Raw genomic sequence first — 21,671 nt, forward strand, 5'->3', positions numbered from 1 at the left:
TAAAGAAAATCAAGATATAATAAATAAAGCTATAACTCACATACTAAATAATAAAAATGAAACTAATTCTCAAATACTACATTATACTAAATTTTACTCCATCTTATTATTTTACTCCTCTCCATCTCCATATTATTTTACTCCAACTTAGGCATATTTTATGGATATAAAATGTCAACCCGCCCAGGCCGGATTTTAATTTACGAGAACACTAAGTTAGTGCTCAACACGCTCGGTTACAACGGCTTCAAACAAAGATTTAATAAACCAATTTAGAACCTTGAACCTTAAAAGATACTAATTGGAAAGACATCGGGCCTAGAAAATCTGCCCAAAGACATAAATAGCTTTACAATTCATAGAAGTTTACGCCGGACAATCAAGATTGATGTTTTTTTTATTTATTTATTTATTTTTAAATATATTGTAGGCTTGAAATACACATTAAGAAAAAATACGTGTATCTAAACATTAAATACATATTTAACAATGCAGAACAGGACGTAATTAAATTAAAAACGGGTACAACTTATTTTTCTTAAATAAGAATTTTCCAATAAGAAATAAGAAAGATTCCATTATGTAGCGCCATAGCTTGAATTAATTCTGATTTATTTTTCTAAGAATATTAACGTTACCTGTTTTGTGAACGTAAATTGATATAATTTACAAACACTAAGCTAATGGCCCTTTTAAGTTTTATTTCTTTATTTTTTAAATAACGACGAAGATAAAGTGTAACGACGTCAAGGAACATAATAACTTCGAAAGGAAGAAACCACTCTTATACAATCGAGCGCAATATAAAAATTGTTGACGCTGCTACTGTAAATACCTCCATCTCGTGTATTATAAACAATTTAACAGTTTAATCAAACTCGATATCTTTAACTTTATGTAGGATTGTTAGTTTCTAGTAATTAGCAAATAACTGTACTTAATAACGGGATTAAAATATCCTTTTACATAGCAGAATTATCAATTAATTTAAAAACAAGGCTCTTAATATATGCAATATTATTATTTGATGCAAAATATTTAAGAAACTAAAAGCGAGCAATGCCGATTGTAAATGAGATTTATAAAAAGTAATGTTAAATTAACTTACTAAAATAATGATGGCCTTCAGTTTTGTTGAAACTCACCTGAAACAAAAATAAAAATATTGTTAATTTTATTACTTCCAAAAAAATAAGAAATTTCTTAAAAAATGCTGAGATGAAGAAAACTTGCAATTAGAATTTATTACCATTCTATATTTTGTACTTGTACAACGTTTTACCCTATACTAATGTACTATTGTATCCCAAAATCGAATACAATTAAAATTCTTGTAATATTTCACTCATATTAGTCAATTTTATCAATTTCCATTGTGAAAATTTGTCATTTATATACATATAGTTTAAAACTATACGTATATTTTACAACCTCATTATTTAAATTAATGTCCTTCACTATGTCCAAAGAGGAGTACATTAGTTTGTGCTACAGAGAAGAATGAATGCACCACTTGTGAAAGACATTTTTTTTTTAAATATCTTTATTGAAATTTACAACTGTATATTACATAATACATTTAGTAAATATGATCTTAGTTAAAATGGAGTGTTACAGGCGTGCAGAGCAACTACCCATTGGTAGCACTCTAATGACATTTTACATTAGCTGGTCTCGTGGCCATCTTCTTTTCAAGCGCCTCGGAGGATTGTCAGGAATGGAAGAGGATGCAAGGTTAAAAACTAGGGGGTGTGAAAGACATTAATTTAAGTAATGTGGTTACTAAGAATATTAAAACTAAATGAATAAAAATGACAAAATTTCACAATGAAAATTGATAAAATTGACAAATATGAGCTAAATATTACAAGAATTTTAATTGTATACATATAAAATATAGATAATAATTATTGATAAGATTGAATTATTTGTTACAATTTCAGGAAACAATAGTACATGAGTATGGGGTAAATTCCGAAACGTTGTACAAGCACAAAATATAGAATAGTAATATTAATTAATAATAGTATTAGTAATATTATATTAAAATTAATATAGTCAACTTTCTAAATAAGAAAACAAATCTGGAAATAGGAACAATAAGTAAATATCAAAAGTTTTATATATATGTTTGCATCATGTTTCTTAAAAAGAAATTATTTCAAAAATTAAAAAAAAATCTTAATTTTCTTAAGTTTGCTCAAATCTAATATCACTAACAAATTTGAAAGCAATGGCTACTTTTTAGATTTTAATTTGAAAATTTAACTCAAGTCAGGCCTCGATGATGAGACTATAAGACAATAGAATTTAAAAATTTCTGTAAACAATACATTGAGGAGAGACAACACCACTTCTTGATGGAAGTATATTAATTAAAACAAGTATCAGTAATAAACAGGGCTTAACTGAATCATTATAAAAAAAAAAGATACTGTGTACCTCGACAAAGTGTTTTTCTTGAGTCAGTGTCAGTAGGGTCCAATCATTTTTTTTATTTTGTTTTAAATTTTCCTAAGATTATATCGTAGGCCTATGGTACTTTTTGATAAGCATATTACTAGCTTTAGGTTTCCCTAGTAGAGAAGATAACGTCTATATATGGTGTGGTAGTGGTTTGCTCATTGGTATATCACTATATTACTAACTTCAGGCACCCCGATTTGAATCCAGCTATAGTCAAATAATTAATTTGATTCCCTATAGCCGTGTTCAGAAGCCACCAGTCCAGTGGGTTAGAAAGCTCTCCAGTGTCAATCAGCCTCATAAAGTGGGTGGGTACCCTCAAATGATAAAAATCTAGCGGTTGAGCGTGATTCTGAACAAATCACCGCCTTGAACAACTGTTAGTCTTGTGACAGTACTTCCTTACAAAGTACTGCACCTCTGACCAGTCATGGGCTGTAGCGAAGCGTTACAGATTTATCTAATACATATTTAATAAAATTCAATTTCACAACAATTGTTTCAAAATATGTTTACTAAACACGTTTCTATAACTAATGAAGTGTTTTCGATGTAAGTATGCACTGTCATATTTAATAAAAAAGAAATATCACAATTTAACCATGAAAAAACATTTGATGAAAACCTACCAATGATTTTTATCTATCATCTAGGATCATAAAGATTTTTGAAACTTTATATACATTTGATTAAACTTCCTTACAAAGTACTGCACCCTTAACCTTTCATAGGTTGTAGTGGTACAATTCTTTTTAATTATATAATATTTTTTCTAGCTAAATAAAAATAAGTTTACATTTGACAATATTTAAATTTGACATTTAAATTGTTTTTCTTTTCTCCTATAAAGTAACAATCCTCATTACAATCGATCAATAAGATTATTACGTGTAAAGGGGAAGATGGTAACTCAATGATGGTAATGGCCAGTTACCATCTTCCCCTTTACACGCCACAACCCCTGATGAAGACCTGAAACTCAGGTCGAAACGTCGGCATAAAATAAATAAATATGGTTTTGTTTATTTATGTTGTTCTTTGCTGACCGCACCCCCCGACAAACTTCTTCAAGGAAAGAATAAGATTATTAATATTAACGATGTTCTCCATGTAGTTTTATTAAGGCCCATATCTAGATATTTAGAACTTCATCCAGCTACGTTCAAACTAACTCGAGGAGGAAACTTTCGAGACATTTTCAGATTTTATTCTTACTGATCTTCAATCATTAAAAGATAACTTAGTAACTAAAATAAATTTAGATAAACTACTCTTGTACCAAAGAACACAAATTAATTTAAATATGGTGATTCTATAAACCTAAGAGTTATGAAATGAAATTATTAAAATAGTTCTTACATTATTTATTCATATTCTATTACTTTTTTTTTATAAATATTCCTAACGAATAATTAACAGTGCGCAATGTATTAAATATGTATATGTTTCTTCTAGTATATAGAATTAATTCCTAGTAATATTTAAATAAAATATTGATAGGGAAAAACCCCTTGAAATCATTGAGATTGATTTAAAAATTCATTATCTGAAAAACATATAAATCTCTGTAAACTAATAAAATATGGACTTTTTTTTGTTTATGTATGTATGAACTAACGTCATTGAATTTAAATTGGTAATTAGAATAAAAAATACTACCTGGAAATTTGTATTATTTTAATTAAAAAATAGTCCTTCAAGAACTTGTTATTTTCCTTTAAATCAACAATTTAATGTTACATACATATGTACAAAAAGTTAACATCCAATACCTCGACTACCATCACTCCAGTAGACCTCCAATCGACAGTAAAAGGTTTCTTTTGATGGTGAAGTCTCATATTATTAAATATTGATGATCGTTCTTATAGGCCATCTTCTGGGCGAAGGTTTTGACAAAAAAGTTAAGAACTAAGTGGGCTCGATTTTTTTTTATCACCATTTCTAGCATACTTGGGCGGAGGTATGTTAGATAGGGTATGTATGTCTTATATCAGTAATCCTATAGGTAACTAACCTATTGTAGCCAGAGTGAAGGGGTCGAGTTTTCATTTATATGGGTCCAACACAAAATAAAAATGAACCCGCCCAGTCTTGAATCGAACCAGCGCCGCTGCATGCTAGGTTGTTAAGTTGAGTCTCAACACAATCGGCTATAAGGGCCTTTTAAGCGCAGGTGCTACTCACTTTTATCATACAGAGCGTTTTTTTTTTTTTTGATTGTTTAAAATCAATCTGAAATTCTTCCAAAAACGAAGCTGCCTTCACTATCGCAGCAGACCCTCAAAGTTGTAGTTTATTTTACCTATTTCGGTTTAATCTTATAATAATAGAAAAAAAATGTGATACTTACTTTTCGAAAACAATTTTTAGCAACAGTTTAATTTTTTTTTTAATGGATATTTATAAATATCAAAGCAATTTTATAATTTTTAACTTTTTCTCTGTGCTCTATTTGTAGAGGTTAAATCTGTTTTTTCTTTATATAAAGTAAGTCAAAAATCTTTTAGTTTTCATATATATAAAACAAAACCCGGTATGACGAACATCGAAATGCAGGATAATTAAATTGTTCTTAAAAATGTTGTATTTTATTATATAACAGCGTATTTAAAACAACTTTTATTAATAATTTATTTATTCATTCCACCTCTACCCCTAAGGGTCATTGGTGGATCTAATGACAATATATATAAATATAACTTAAGTATTGCCGAAAGCAAAATGTTAAAAAAGAGAAGAAGGAATAAGATCTGATACGCTTGAACTGTTGTAAAATACTGGCTTTATTGTGTTTGGTATATCTCTTACATACATTCGATCAGCTGATCTCTTCAGTCAGCTGACATCGAAGTAACAGCTGACTCAGACCGTAAATTATATATATATATATATATATAAAATTGCTATTAATTATTGTCTTAATATGTGGTAGATTGTTAATAAACAATTTTTACAAATATTTTACAATAAACAATTTATTTTGAAGACATTGTAGCAACATCAACAATATTTGTCCCAGTATAGATTCATAGTGGGTTTCTTAAGCTGTAATTCCTGGACTTGACCACCCCAAATCGATGAGCAGTGGGAAATCCCCAGAGGACCGGATCCCAGCTGGGAAATGCTACCAGTCCCTGAGGAATGATAATGGCCTTCCCCGACTGGAAGAAACCTGTGTTCATTCTGCAATTTAAGTTTGTTTATGATTACAGTTCTCATTAGAGCAACCAGCATTAAGACGAACCCGTTTCTACAAGCTCGAATCATTCATAAATACAAAACACAAAGTAATAAAATATTTATAATTTCATTCAGAAATTCATAAAATGTTTTAAAACAATCGAATTATTTTTGCATTGATCAATTCGGAAATTTTGTGCTACATTTATTACAATGAATTATGTATGCATAATTTAAAAAATACTTTGATATTAGTTAATTTGGGTTGGTTATTGTAGGAAAAAATTACAATGAATTTAAGGATCATAAAATTTCCTTGAAGAAAAATAGGAGGAAAAAACAAAGATTTACTTGAAGAACGTCCCTCATTGCTCTGCGGGTGTAGTGTGAGTTGCCGCCGTATTGATAAGTGCCCACAAATTTCCTTGTTAAGTATGATTAATGAAAATTTTTATTCAGGCGAAAATTCAACAAAAAAGCGATTAGCTAAAAAATGATCCACTAGCCAAAATATTTAACTAGCTATATAAATGGCAACTACAACAAATCCTCTCTTAAATGTAACAGTCCTAAAATAGCATGTTATGTTAAGTTTATATTGTTTATGCATTTATTTCTTTTTTTTTTCTATATGTATATCTCCAGTCTACCAACCCGAAGGTTACGAGATCGAGTCCCCGGCCCTACCCGGGATTTTTTCAAGCATATAAATATGCAATATTCACTTACAACCTTCCCCCGGGCATTTGTAAGGCCCGTAAGCCAATGGGTGGCACTCACAAAAATAGCCGTGGGAGTGACCAACCCACCTTATGAAAACCTTGTCACGAATTTGTATTTGCTACGTACATCGCGCGAGGCCTTGGACCTCTATGGTCTGTTGCGCCAATAATAATAATATCTATATATTCCTGTGCAGGTTTTATATTTACATTTTTACTATAATTCCTTAATTAAATAAAATTTTATTTATGTGTAACCAGACATCGTTTTATTGTAAGAAGGAGACTCCATAATTATGTAAAATAATTTGCTAGTATTATCACCTTGAGGCGTTGCATCAGCCACCAAATTCTAGATTGTTTTAAATAATTAAATCTTAGATCCAAAGGTGTGTATATATATTTAGACATATAAATTTCGTCTTGTCTAAATTAAAGTAAAATATTTTTCTTTTTTATATTTTTTGGTAAAGTAAGAGTCGTGTAAAGCTAAGTTTGAAACCTGAAGCGCCAAGCGAAAACCTGTAAGCTGGAAAAAAAACTCGGAATTTGCAATTTTTTATTTTGTCTAAAAATCACCTAAATACTCCCTACTATCAAAAGTTGTATCTATCACTATTCCAAATTGCATAGAACATCCTTTAAAAAAAACTGATCAAAATTAAATTTACAACTAGTATTATAGTACTAAAACGCATATATTGCTAAAACGCATGTTCTGGCCCAACTATACTTTATTGCGATTTACATAATAAAATAAAGAAAGACGACTAATGATCTGTGGATGGATTGCAAGGTAACGCAATCACGGAAAAGTGAGAAGGAAGGATCAATAATATACAAAGGAGATAAAATACAAAATTTTCTATATTTTTTTTTTTTTAGTGGATTACAAAAAACGCTAAAAATAAGAATAAATAGGTAAAAAAACGAGTGTACTTGTAAGTACTATAGTACAGGTACTGTTAATGTTTATGAACTTAATTAAGGTTTGCCGAGTGCACATTAAAAGAAAGTTTACGTTCTTTTGAATGGCGATAGATCAATTGTTATATAAGATATTTTCCAAAAAAAAAACTTTGATCTTAATTGAACAAGGTGGCTGCTTTTTTCTATATTTAATATGTCATACTAAAAAATATATTGTATATCTTAATTAAAAAAAAAATTTGGCAAGAAAAAAGTTCATACGATGTGACTGTTTTTGGAAGAAATTCTTCTATCTAATAATAATTTATTACCATAACTATTGACCAAAAAAAAAAAAATAAAAATTCGCAAAGTAACTGGACTATTTGGTACGAAATGCCTAAAACTAAAACGTGAACATTCAGCTGAAACCTAGTAAAAAAATAACTTATTGTATTACTTTATTATATTGTTTGTTTACAGACTTATAGATCTGTTACAGACTTGTTGATTTGTCCACTTCGGTCTATGAAGTTTGATAATTTTAATTCTTCGCACGTAGTTGTGTGGTGTATCTTTGTTTAATCAATTATCCATCTATTTTTAAGATTCTTACCAACTACTGTGGCCTTTACAATTCTGTAGAATCTCCCTGAAGGACATATATGTGGCACCAGTCTGTGTATCTTAACATAGTTTAATATGTCGATACATTGAAACTTAGACGATTTATTATCCTTTTTCCCACATATTTTAGAGTGAGGAGAAAATCTATTTACGTAATTTTAATTTCAAAGTATTTGGCAAAAACACAGAAAATATATTTAATCAAATTAAAAACAATAAAAAATAATCAAACATACACAATAATTAGATAATAATAAAATTTTATCTGAATTGATAGTGATACAATTGTATTTACATTGATAATAGCAACAGTCATAACAAAATAAGCTAATTGAAACAATGGTTAATAAAACTTTACAATCTTAGGAGTAAAGGCAAATTAATGTTCCAAAAATATTGGACAAAAAATACTAAATTATAGGGTATGAAGTTATTGAAATGTGGAGTTATGAGATACAGAGTGAAAAAAAAAACTAATGTAAAGATAAAAAGTATTGAAATGAGCAAAGTAATGATAATAGTGTACACAGTGATAAAAAATGATAACTATAAGGTAAAAAAAATTTATTGATGATAATAGAAAAGTTGGAATAATAACGAAAACCCTAAGTAACGAATAAAAGTGGATAAAAAATAGATAAATAAAAAAAAATCAATGAAAAGGAAAAAGAAACAGAATGATGTGGTTAAAAGGATGGGGGATTAATTTTTATGGGATTCTAAGTGTAAGTAAATCGATACCAAGATGACCCTCTTTTGGACGTAAGGAAAATACCACAAAAATAGTGGTATGGCCAAAATCAAATGAATGATTAAGCGTCAGGGCGTGTTCTGAGAGTTTAGAGACGGCTTGATATAAAATTTATTATATATAATGTATATAACGATATAAAATATTATTATCACTATCAATAAAAATAAAGTAATTAAGAATGGAGGATATATTAATCTTGCGTGACAGGAATTCGTGGTCAAACTTCAGTCGGAACAAGTTTAACACTTATGATGGTAGCAACCGAAGAAAGTCGGAACATTACAAGTCTACAAGAATAGTGATGGATGAATGACCAATGATTGAGGTGCCTACATTAAAAAAAATTTTCTAAAAACATTTATAGATTACGACGTCCCGTCAGCATTTTTTCAGGAGAACTGCCATGAATTAATATAAAAAAAGGTTAGAAACTATGATTATGAAGTTAATAATGGAAGAACAGGTAAATGAGGTCACAATGTGCCAAGTGGGGCGAGAATAGCCAACATGGATTTCAGCAAATAAGACCTCTCTAGTTTAATATTAGGAAAACTATTAGTTTTCCCATTTTGTCAGAGTTGATTCTAACCTTGCTTTTATATTTATTCAAGACAGCCCTCCTGACGTTCATAGCATCGTTTAGTAGCGGCTTTATCCTTGGTCGGGAAGCATAAAATAAGAAAAAAATATCAAAATTAAATAAAATATTCTCTTTATGAGAAAATAAAACGACTAGGGCATTATGTGTGGGACGATAATCCGTAAAGCTAACTGAATAAAATATAACAAACAACACTAACCTAAAGTAGTTCAAATATTCACACTCGAAGATAGGAAATAGCATTGATAAGAAAGATTGTTCGTCTTCCCGAAATCCCCCAAGTACAATATTACCTAACAACAAAACGGATAATTAAACTTTTTCTATTTTTATAATGAGGTGATTGTCGGCGGTGCGGTATGCAAAGTTACACAAATAAACATAACTTATTTATCGGTGCCTTAATGGCGTTTCGATCTGAATTCAAGGCCATTATCAGGACTGGAAAAATAAAACGAGATTACAACTTCCATTCAGTGAAACATAAAAATAATAATAAACAAACTTGGAAATATACATAACAATAAATTAAGTAGATGGTTGTTAACTGATACTAATAGAAGATCATGTACTAAAATATAATAATGTAGAGGTAAGAATTATAAAAAATAATATTAAAAAACAGACAGTGTTCAAATAAATAGAGAAATAAACATAATGAAAGGTGCAGAAGAAAATGTTAATGATGAGTAATGGAATTATGTAAAATATTTAAGAAATGTCTAAAAATAATTAAAAACAATTTAAACCAACATAATGAAATCTATGAAAGAAAAATATATATATATATGTATGACACAACGGGCAAGAAAGGAAATGGAATATATGTTAATAAGTAAAAGATAAACAGTAATATAGATGAGTAGAAAATCAGTAAGCTAAAATAAATACAGAATATCCGGAAGGAAGAAACAAGAGAGAAGAGATATGAGAGAGTGGTAAAAAAGGAAGAAATATTTATAAAAGAAAGAGAAATTTACTTACTTAGGTGAAGATTCTGTTTTTAGAGAGTGGGGACAAACTTGTCCGGTAGATAGAGGGTATAGGAGTACTAAAAATACATTAAAACAAGCGGAAATTGTTACCGGCATGCATAACTAAATATGAAAGACCGTTTCGATAAAATAAAGAAGGAAGTAGAAAAAAATAAAATTAAAGGTTTTAAAATAAAAATAAAAATAACAAGTGTGAAATAAATAATTATGAGAACGAAGGTCAAATAATTGTAGAAAGTATATTTGAGCTGAATAAAGCATAAAGATGAGAAAATAACAATGAGCTATAGACGATAGGTGTCTGTAGAAAATAATAAAAGGCGAAATGAACGTAGAAAAGGCAAGTCAGTAATATATTACTTATATATTAATATATAACATAATAAGGAATTTTGGGGAGAAAAAAAATGGGTGTTTTAAATAAACCGACTGTATGAAAATAGGCTAGGGATAGGAACAAATAAATAAGTTTTGTTTATTTGTGTTCCTTTGGTGACCGTGCCCCAGACTTTTTCGAGTTTTGTTATAAATCTACTAAACAAGGTACAGCAATAGAAATTACAATAGCTCAAAGGGTCAATGAGACCACGTTAAAAACTGTCATACATTCCTTATTACAAGATTAATAAATAAAATATAATTAATCTAGCTTACTTGTCCTAATGAATAGATGTGAAACCGGAGGATGTGATATGAACATTGTGCCTATAAAATGTAAAACCAACAAAAGACTGGTCCCAAGTTCGTGTGTGGTTAAGCCATGCCATTATACTTTTACATTATAGAGAGAGAAATGTTTTATTTTTATAAGCAGTGCTGCCCAAATATATTGGGTTGCTTCATGACAAAGCAAATTTATCAATCCATTATCAGACAATATTAATACATTTTTATTTTTTGGGGGGAAACTGGGGTGGCTCAGTGGTTAGGTACTGTGCTACTAACTCCAAGGACCCAGGTTCGAATTTGGCTGAGGCAGATAATTATTTATTCTTTTACTCTAGGCGTGAGTCAACCCTGTGAGTTCGGAAGCCTTCCGGGGTCCACCAAGTCTCATAAAGTGGATGATACCCTTAATTTGGAAAATATCAGGGCCCTGTTTCATAATGAAAGCTAATAGTATTAGTTCATAGTACAAGTGTAGAAACTAGTGTGGTAATAATACTAATACTTATTTTTTTCATGGTAGAAATGACTATTAGTGATATTACAGGAATTAAAAATATTAAAGTACAAGTTACTATTGTACAAGTCAGTGTAATTGAATTAAGATAAATCTACAAGACTAATAGTATTAGTTTGTACTTTATTATGAAACAGGCCCCTGATGGTCAAGTGGGAATCTGACCAAATCACCTCCTAGCACAACCGTTGATCTTGTAACAGTACTTCCTTACAAAGTACTGAACCACTGACCCTACATGGGTCGTAACGGTACAGATTTATCATTATTTATTTATTAATATTTTTTCGGTTTTTTCTTTATTATACGTATATATAACACAATAGATTATGTCGTAATACGATTACCTAGCAATTACATCATAACTACATTTTATTCCCCTCGTTTTAATGTCTCATTTATTCCCTATTTCTCTTTTACAACCCATCACAGAAATTTGAAATTATTATAAAAAGTGTAAAAATACCTATTTAAATTAAATAAATCATTCGCAATAGAAATACACATTATCATTACCTCGAACTACTTCAACCCGCAACGCTTTCTGGTCATGATTTCTTCTGATAAAAATAAAACCTCATCCTACGTTTCATATTACAAATCTAAGCGAGAATACAATCTTGTGTAATCGGAGAATAACTAAAGGCTAAACATATATAGAAACCCGATATAGATATTTCATTGAAAGTTACACCAAAGTGGGTGAAGGTCACGCCTACAGGTGGATGCAAATGTTATTAGAGAATTTCCTTTCTCTGTAATTTATTCTGAAAAATTGGGGACCAGATTGTGGACTACCATCTAAAAGCTATAGTTTTTATGATGTGAGATTGGTATAACAAATGATCTGTTTTATAATAGATCGTCCACTACCGAGAACAATGTAATATAAAAACAAGTATATATTAAGTAGAGCCCGGATCTAAATTGAAAATGATATTTTGCGATTTTTGAGTTTATATAAATATTTTAATTCCAAAAATAAAGATTTTTTTCTCATTTAATCTATATTGAATATTTTCTGATTCTTCCCCCCCCCCCAAAAAAAAAATAATAATATATAAAAGGAAGATGGAAGAAAAAAAAAATTAAGTAATAATTAAACTATTTAATTAGAGGCTATGTGTCGTCCCACTTTGCAGAGTTTCATCAGGGCCTACAAAATGTAGAAATCACCAAATTTGGTTTTGTTTTTTTACCCCACTCGCTTCCTTTTATATGTTATACACGGATCTACCAAAAAAAATAAAAAAATAATAATAATAAGATAAGAGAAAGAGGTATATCCAACGCTAATTGAAACTAGATTTCATTTTTATTAGAAAAATATTTAAATCATTCCATAGCATCATATCTTTTATTAAAAGCCTAAATTATGTCCAGGTAAAATTTAAGAAGAAAATTTGAAATAGTGTTAAAACATCTTGTGTAATGCGTACATTACACAAATTTCACTAACCACACTTCATAAGTCCCTAGGTTTTCTGTAGATTACTGGGGGGTTCGGGTTGTAGTTATCGCTTTTTAGTGATTTTGGAAAAAAAAAAAAAACATGAAGAAAATTGCGAACAATTTTTTTTATTTTTATTTTACAAAAAAATCGTATTTTAGTGTTTCTCGAGGTGGGAATAACGAATACGATTTTTTTTCTGCCCAAAATAAGTTTAAAAAAAAAAAATAATGAAGCCGAAATCAGGAAAACATTGGGCAGGTCTGGGCTTTTACTGCTCGTATGTTTATCGTCGTATGATTTCCTTATTTCTCCTTTTGTTTATATAAAATTCTTTAATATTTTGCATTTATCTATTGATTTTTATTCCTAACAGTAAAAAATATTTATTTTATTCATATAAACAAAATTATAAGTATTTAAGTGAAAGATTTTTTAAAAAATCGTCATTTAAGCCCAATCAGACTATTTGATTGGGGATAAAACATAGCTGATATTAAAGAACATTTAATTGTACATTGACATGCTGAGTTTAATCAAAATCGTTAGAGCTGTTTTTGAGAAAATCGAAAAAAGTTTGAAAATCGATTCCATAAGGTGGTATTCAGGTCAGTCGATTTTATCATAAAAGTAGATGTAATTTCAGTTTCGTAGGAATTTTTGGTTTTGATCTAGGCTGCTCACACTATCAGAAGAATTCAAAACGAATATTTACTTCGAAAACTCGAATTCGAAATTCAGCACGATCACAATGCCTTCTCTCACTGCACACAGAGATAAGAGAAACTAAAAATCCACCTTATTCGATTCTACTATGCATTAAAAACAAGCTTTTCAACAAGGAATTCCCATTGAAGAAAATTGAGATTTTGAAATATCAAAACTTGAATTTTGGTTGTGTCGCATTTTTATGTCAAGTAATTATGCCAGTTTCGCCAGCTTATGTAGCTGTCAGTGCTTGAGCATATTGTGGAACGTGTGAGAATGTTATACACAATAGTGGTGCAAGTATTGATCCCTAAACCCCAAGACTGTATAACACGGTTTCCTCAAATGAAATTGAACTCCTAACCCTTAATTGGTTGCTAAGATACAGTTATTCGATAATTAAGGTCCCTTAGGTTCCAATTTTTATAAACGCTGTAGGTAGCAATAAAATGTCATCACTTATCAAAAGCGATGACCAGTCAAATTAATTATTCGCACTTCTTGAATATTTTTTGGTTAGACGATGGGCTTACTTTGTTGATTTCAGACGTTGATTATTAGCTCTCTACATATTATAGCCGAGACGCTGGAGTAGAGAGAGATATTGATCAGAACTCTGGAAGCTCACGAACTACCACCTGCTTCCAGCAATATATTACATCACCAATTGTCACGCGGCGATCAAAATCATTTACGTACGCCATTTAATACTGATTAAAGAGAAAACAAGTACAAGATCTCTTGGTAATGTGCAACAGTACATAAATAACGCATATTACACATATTGAACAATCCCATTACATTTAATACACCAAATTATGAATAAGAAAATAATAATCTTTTATAACTTAATGACAATTTCGCAGCCCTCGCACGGAAACTCAATCAGTTCCTTTCGAAACCAATAGCCGGCTCGAAATGGGTCAATACCATTTCTTGACAACCTTCTATTAACCGATATAATTAACAGTGATGAATTAGGAACGCTTTTAAATTTATTAAGGAACGCTAATATCTGTTCTTGCTAGATAGTATGTTGATGATGATGATTGTTACTTGTCACTATCCATTGATCGATTATTTTTCGAACAATGGATGTAATATACGCGCACTTTCGTTTAACGAAATTATAAATGTAGCAACTTATAAAATCTTAAGAACTATATGCTAATATTGTTAATGAGCCACAAACATTGCATATTACTCCACCAGGATTGCGTGCAGTAGTGAAAACTCTAACGAAAATTAGTATGTATTTCGCATAAGCTCTAATCTAAAAAAATAAGGAAAAAACTATGAAGAAGATGATAAGAGATGTGGTCAAGAGAAAACAAAAAATAGTTAACACCTATTTATAATCCGACGATTCGGCCCACTTTGAAGAGCCGCTTCTTCAGGGCTAAAAAGTTACAATTCGTTGAACGAAAAGAAGAAATAAAAATAGTATTAATGTAAAATAGACAATTACAAGAATATTAAAAAAAATGATTGGGCTGCCCATAGCTCAGTGGTTAAGACGCAGTCTTACCAATTTAATGTCTATTGGCGGTGCCGGTTCGAATCCGGCCTTGGGACGTTGAATTTTTTCATTGAGTGACGGTCCCACAAATTGAAGAACTTGGACCCCCCAACCATGGTTAGGCAGTATAGGAAATAGGAGTCTTGGCCGAAAAAAAAAATAAATAAAAAAAAATTACGCAAACCATTAGGTTTAAAATCAACTGGAGATGTAATAAAACGTAAAAATAGAAAAGCAGCAGATATGATAATACAAAATTTAACACACTAAAAGACGGAAAATAGAGATGTGATTTAAATCCTTTCTTTATTTTCTGTCTTTTAGTGTGTTAAATTCTGTTTTAAATTTTTACCTGTTCATTTTCAACCTAGTAGATTGCGTGATGATTTTTTGTTTTTTATTTTTATCATTGTCATTTATCATTTTATAATTTCAATTTTTATTTCTTTTTTCGTTCATTTGTATATCATTTTCTTTTCACTTATATTTACATAAATTTAATCCTACTTTAATTTACCTTATTCTCCTACTATGTCAAAATATTTTTACTTTTTCTTGTATCTTTTTAGCCCCGATAAAGCTTTACAAAGTTGGGCGAAATGACGACAAATAAATAGTTGTCAACTATTTTTTGTTTTCTTTTAATAACCCTCCCCCCTTACCAACATACGGTCAATCATTTATATATATCATTAGGAGAAAAACCTTTTTAAAAAATTCAGTCGTAAATGTCAAATACTTCTTCGAGGATTCAGTGATAGTAGTAGGATTTAGTAATTTTGGTGCTACAACAATATAAATATTCACCTATAGGTTCAATAGTCAACAAATACTTAATTGTTTAGGCCACCTCAGTCCCATTTGGTTGCTGGAGTAAATTAATATTTAACATTTTGAACTTTAAATACAGCCACTCATTTTACAATTAACTTTGCTGTCAGGACTATAATTTCGTTATAATTATAATTGATTATTAGACATTTTTCTGCGGTTTGTAGTATTGAGTATGGTCTTTTTTATTTTCTATTGCCATCTATTTAATACTTATACAGACATCTTAATAATTTAATTATTTTTTTACACCGTTTTTAAATTTTAAACATTTCACAGTCATAGATGCTTTAGATGATTTCTCAATCATACGCAAAAATAACATAAGTAACAGAAGGCCGGCTTGATAATTGTGAAATTATTAATGATGATTTTACAATCATACGGAAAACTGGTTTTAGTAACGGATAATCGGCTTGATAATTTTGAAATCATCAATTACGATTTTACAATCATGCGCAAGAACGACGTAAGTAACGGAAGGCCGGCTTGATAATTGAGAAATCATCAATAATGATTAGTCAATCATACGCAAAAATAACGTAAGTAACGGAACGCCGGCTTGATATTTGTGAATTTATTAATGATTTCACAATCATACGCAAAACTGATCTTAGTAACGAATAATCGGCTTGATAATTGTGAAATTATCTTTAATAATGATTTCACAATCATATGTAAAAACGACATAAGCAAGGGAAGGCCGGCTTAATAATTGTGACATTATTAAAGATAATTTCTCAATCATACGCAAAAATAACATAAGTAACGGAAGGCCGCCTTGATAATTGTGAAATTATTAATGAAGATTTTATAATCATGCGCAAAACTGACGTTAGTAACGGAAGTTCGGCTTGATAATTGTGAAATCATCTTTAATAATGATTTCTCAATCATACGCGAAAACAACGTTAGTAACCGATGGCCGACTGGATAATTGTGAAATTATTAATGATGATTTCACAATCATACGCAAAACTGATGTTAGTAACGGAAGTTCGGCTTGATAATTGTGAAATCATCTTTAATAATGATTTCACAATCTAACGAAAAAAAGACGTAAGTAACCGATGGCCGGCTTGATAATTGTGAAATTATTAATGATGATTTCACAATCATACGCAAAACTGACGTTAGTAACGGAAGTTTGGCTTGATAATTGTGAAATCATCTTTAATAATGATTTCTCAATCATACGCGAAAACAACGTTAGTAACCGATGGCCGACTGGATAATTGTAAAATTATTAATGATGATTTCACAAGCATACGCAAAACTGATGTTAGTAACGGAAGTTCGGCTTGATAATTGTGAAATCATCTTTAATAATGATTTCACAATCTAAAGAAAAAAAGACGTAAGTAACCGATGGCCGGCTTGATAATTGTGAAATTATTAATGATGATTTCACAATCGTACGCAAAACTGATGTTAATAACTTAAGATCGACTTGATAATTGAGAAATCATCAATAAACATTGTACAGTCATACGCAAAAACGACGTAAGTAACGGAAGGCATTCTTGATGATTATTAATGATGATTTCACAATCATACGCAAAACTGATTTTAGTAACGAATAATTGGCTTGATAATTGTGAAATCATCAATAACGATTTTACAATCATACGCAAAAACGACATTCGTAAAGGAAGATAGGTAGGAAGATCTGATAATTATGAAATCTTAAATAATTTAATAATTAATAATAGTAAATTGTTGATAATTTTATCAATACTGCCGCAAAGACTTGGTTTAGCCACATGGGGATAAAGTAATGGATTTCATACTCAAATTCAAATAAAACTGATTTTATGTTCATAGATTTTTTTTAAAGACCTATTATTATTAGCTTTTTAAAATTATATTCATCATTTTTTTTCTAAATAAGTAAATAAACAGAGTGAATGCCTCGATCGAATCTAGGAAACTATAAAAAGAACATCGGCAAAGATCCAGGATACAAACACAGATAATAGATAAAGTAAATAACGAAGCCAAAAGCAAACTTTCTAGAAATACATTTAATTTAAAATTTCCAACAAAATTACATATGTATGCATGTATGTTTTTACGAATTACGTAATGGTTTACACAAACAAAGTGTTTTCTCAATACTTGATTCAGGGACATTTAATTAAATGTCACCGAATCAATAATTCAATCACTTTTTTGAGTGCTTCATAATAATAATAAAAATAGGCATATATAAATTAAATTACTATACTTTTATTAATTTAAAAGTCATCAGATATGATAACATCAGCATAAATGCAAATACCTGTAACTGATTATATTAATAATTTATCAGTTATACATAATGCCAATTAACACCCAATCGCCAGCCAACTTGCAAGTCAGAAATGACGCAAATGGAAACGGAGAAATATTGCAGTTCATTAGTATACTTTAAATACCACATTATCGCAATTATATCCGATGTCTGCTAAGGAAAAATTTAAATAATCGTTATGATTGTTTGATCATTTGTTATAATTCAAAAACAAATAAATTTTGAGTTCTAAATGTTTCTTTTTGGCTTATGTTTCTAATTTGAGAACAGGACGTCTTACACAAATTGATCCCATAACCGTAAGGTCAATATATTGAAATGGAGTGGATTTAACAGTGTATGAATGCTTTTGACTCTAACTGTGTATTATCTCACAATCTTAAGTTAACTGGTTTTAAACCTCAAAATCTGTTTAAAAAAAGTTCATAAAAGTCCAATTTCGGACAGGAAATTTAAATTTACTTCTTCCCAATGGTTCAGAAACAGGAAAGTAGTAACTTTAATTTTTTTTTCAGTGTTGACATATTTTTTTTTCTAAGGAAGCGTTTTTTTTCGTTTTTTTTTCGTACTCCCCTGACGAAATAAGGAATTGAATACATATATATATATATAGGTAGGCGTTCGTAGCCGAGCTAGTTACAGCGCCAACTTTGAAGGCTATTGACTGCAGTGGTGCCGATTCTAATCTGGCTTGTGAGTTTGACTTTTATTTCTGTGGCGGTCCCATGAAATGTAAACTTGACCCCTCATCATGGTTAAAATAAAGTGTTAACTCGTAAATCTCCTCCCGTATGTCAAATAACCAAGGAGGTCAAACAATTTTTAAAAGAAAAAATTCTACTCTTATTTTTTTTTTTTTAAAGAAAATTTGTTGTTGTTAAATTAAAGAAAGAAAATTACGACGATTCAATCAGAAATTACGTAACCTTTATTAATTTTTAGTCAAGTCTTCAATAATAAGGCCCATCTGGAAATACGGAGTTGAGCGCTCCACTAAACCTTCGAATTCCTCTCGTACCCAATCTTTACAATCCAAAATCCTTCGTAAAATCCTCAATGCTCCTTATTTTGTTACTAATAAAACCATCCATAAAGACCTAAATGTTCCTTATGTAACCGATCTAGCCCGAACGCGATATTATTCCTTCCATAATAAACTCCCTAACCACCCAAACCCACTCGTTTCTAATCTTGTTTCCTCTTCTATTCCTGGCAATCCTCCGAGGCGCCTGAAAAGAAGATGGCCTCGTGACCTTATATTGTATCATGTCATTATGATCAAATTTACTGGTTGTATTGTTTTATACAGTTGTAAATATCAATAAATAAATAAAATAAAAAAAAAGTTAAGTCTTCCAACTCAACTGTAAATTTAATTTACATATAAATGATTGGTATTCATAAATGATACTGAGCTGGACAAGCGTGATGGAGCACCATCCCGCTACGGTCAATACAATAGTGTTTTTGTTTTTTTTTTGGAAGGGGAGAGATGACTTTTACTCGAAAGGATCGACAGAATAAATATCTTTGCTCCCTCTATAGGCAGAAGAGGTAGTTAACCTTTAGGGCAAGACGTCCTTTATTTTTCGTGTACATTGGATGTCAAATTCATTGAACGACAAGACATATAACAACTTAAAGTCAGATTATAAACATAAATATTAATCAAGTCTAAATTATTTATTTGCTATTCCTCTTTAACTGTGACCTTTATGAAAGCCCCTTCAAGTCCACACATTTCATACCGTCGAATTCAACTGTGCACAAGCAAATGGTGATGTTCTCAATTTACAACACACCCCTTAAGGTAATGCTACTCGATGGTGTTCCGTGTGCTATTCAAATTAACAAGAAGTATATTGAAGAGGCCATGAAAATAAATTAGATTGTCCATCCACTACTTTGCGGAATCCGTTTCCACAAGCGATTTAAGGCTACACCAAGGCCAACACGTATTTCGTTCGGGCAGTTGAACAAATTTCGGGTGACCTTATCTCAACAGCCTTCACGTCCTTGGTGTCAGGAGTGGGTGAATGATCACAAATCATTCATTCAAAATATTTTCTACCTTTAATTTTGAAAAATAATGATAATAATAAATAGAAGCAAGAAGAAAAATTAATACGTAGCTATCAATACTGAGTTTTTTTTGCAGTTATACTTCAAATAGTTTAATTGACTGTTTTTCTTGTTAGAATTCAGACCTTTTAGAATTTCACCAATCCAGTTTAACCGCTTTGGTGTATATTTGGCATTTTAAAAAAATACTAAAACTTCTGTAAATTTTTTACTTTACCGTATAGTCCTCAAGTATGTCCTAATAACGCTAGCCGCAACCCATGATTCGGTGACAAAACATTTTTCTTAGCTTACTAGTACAACACATTGAGGCAAATATTTTTATTAAATACTGTAATTTATTTATTTGTTAGTTTTTTCCGTTTAAACTTTTCGTAAGAGTAGTAGTTTTTATTACATTTACCCAAAGAAATTCACAAGGTGCTGATCTCTAGTTGTTGGGATAAAACTTGTTTTATGAAAAACTATATCTCAGAAACCATCAGACGTACATATATCTGCTAGCAATCAAATTAAAGCCTGTGTAACGACGTATTATAAAGTAGTTAAAGATAATTTATCTTCGTAGGAGTAATCATAGTATATCATAAAAACTACAACTGCTACGTAGATAAACGTCAATTAAATTTAATATAAAACTAAACTAATAAAACTAGTTAATAGCACATTAAACTAGGTTCACTGACATGAGTACGTCTAAAAATTCCTGAGATAGAGATTTCCCAAAATAACTTTTGATTTTTTATAAAAAGTATATCTCGAGAACTATTGAATGTAAATAGCTCTTTTATGGCTTATAGTCTAACAAGTTTACTCTATTAGGTTTTCTAGTGTTGTAGATAATTTTAAAGATATGAAGCTTCGAATAAAAAATTATTTTTTAAGGTTTTGAAACAATAGTCATTTTTGCTGGTAGCATGATCTGCTGGAAGACTTTTATTTCTTTATTATTAATGCAATAAAGATTCATAACAATGATAAAAACAATAAGCCTAAAGTCTTCTTCAATGAACAGTCTATCTAACGTAAAACTATTTTGGAATTGAATATCGGCGAAACTAAAAACCAACTTAAGAACCGCATTTCCCAGCACAAAACTTCTAAAAACTCATGTAATCCACTTGCATCTAAATTATCAGAACACGCATTAAACCCGAATCATACTTTTAATTTCGACAATCCTTCCATTCTTGCCACTGTCCCCAACCACACCAAACGTCTCATTTCAGAGTCCATTTACATAAATTTGACAGAGAATTCCGTCAATCATAAAATTGATAAAGAATGCATCTCCCTTACATATCGAAACATTTTGAATATAATAAAATCCACATAATACTTTGTTTTT

General features: G+C 30.1%; 1 protein-coding gene across 4 annotated transcripts in view; it reads right to left on the reverse strand.

Annotated features, from left to right (window-relative positions):
• LOC106684134 (ABC transporter G family member 23) overlaps window positions 1-21,671 on the reverse strand; it is a 230,167-nt gene that overhangs the window by 131,103 nt on the left and 77,393 nt on the right. For 2 of the 4 annotated variants that reach the window (XM_067049799.1, XM_067049797.1), the window contains exon 3: window positions 1,109-1,145. The exons of the other annotated variants lie outside the window; for them this stretch is intronic. The gene's annotated coding sequence lies outside the window, so the exon portion shown is untranslated. The remainder of the gene's footprint in view (window positions 1-1,108; window positions 1,146-21,671) is intronic. 4 annotated transcript variants of the gene reach the window in all.

This window comes from Halyomorpha halys, unplaced genomic scaffold (assembly GCF_000696795.3).
Source record: "Halyomorpha halys isolate HHAL.00 unplaced genomic scaffold, Hhal_1.1 Scaffold547.1, whole genome shotgun sequence".
Classification (NCBI taxonomy): domain Eukaryota; kingdom Metazoa; phylum Arthropoda; class Insecta; order Hemiptera; family Pentatomidae; genus Halyomorpha; species Halyomorpha halys.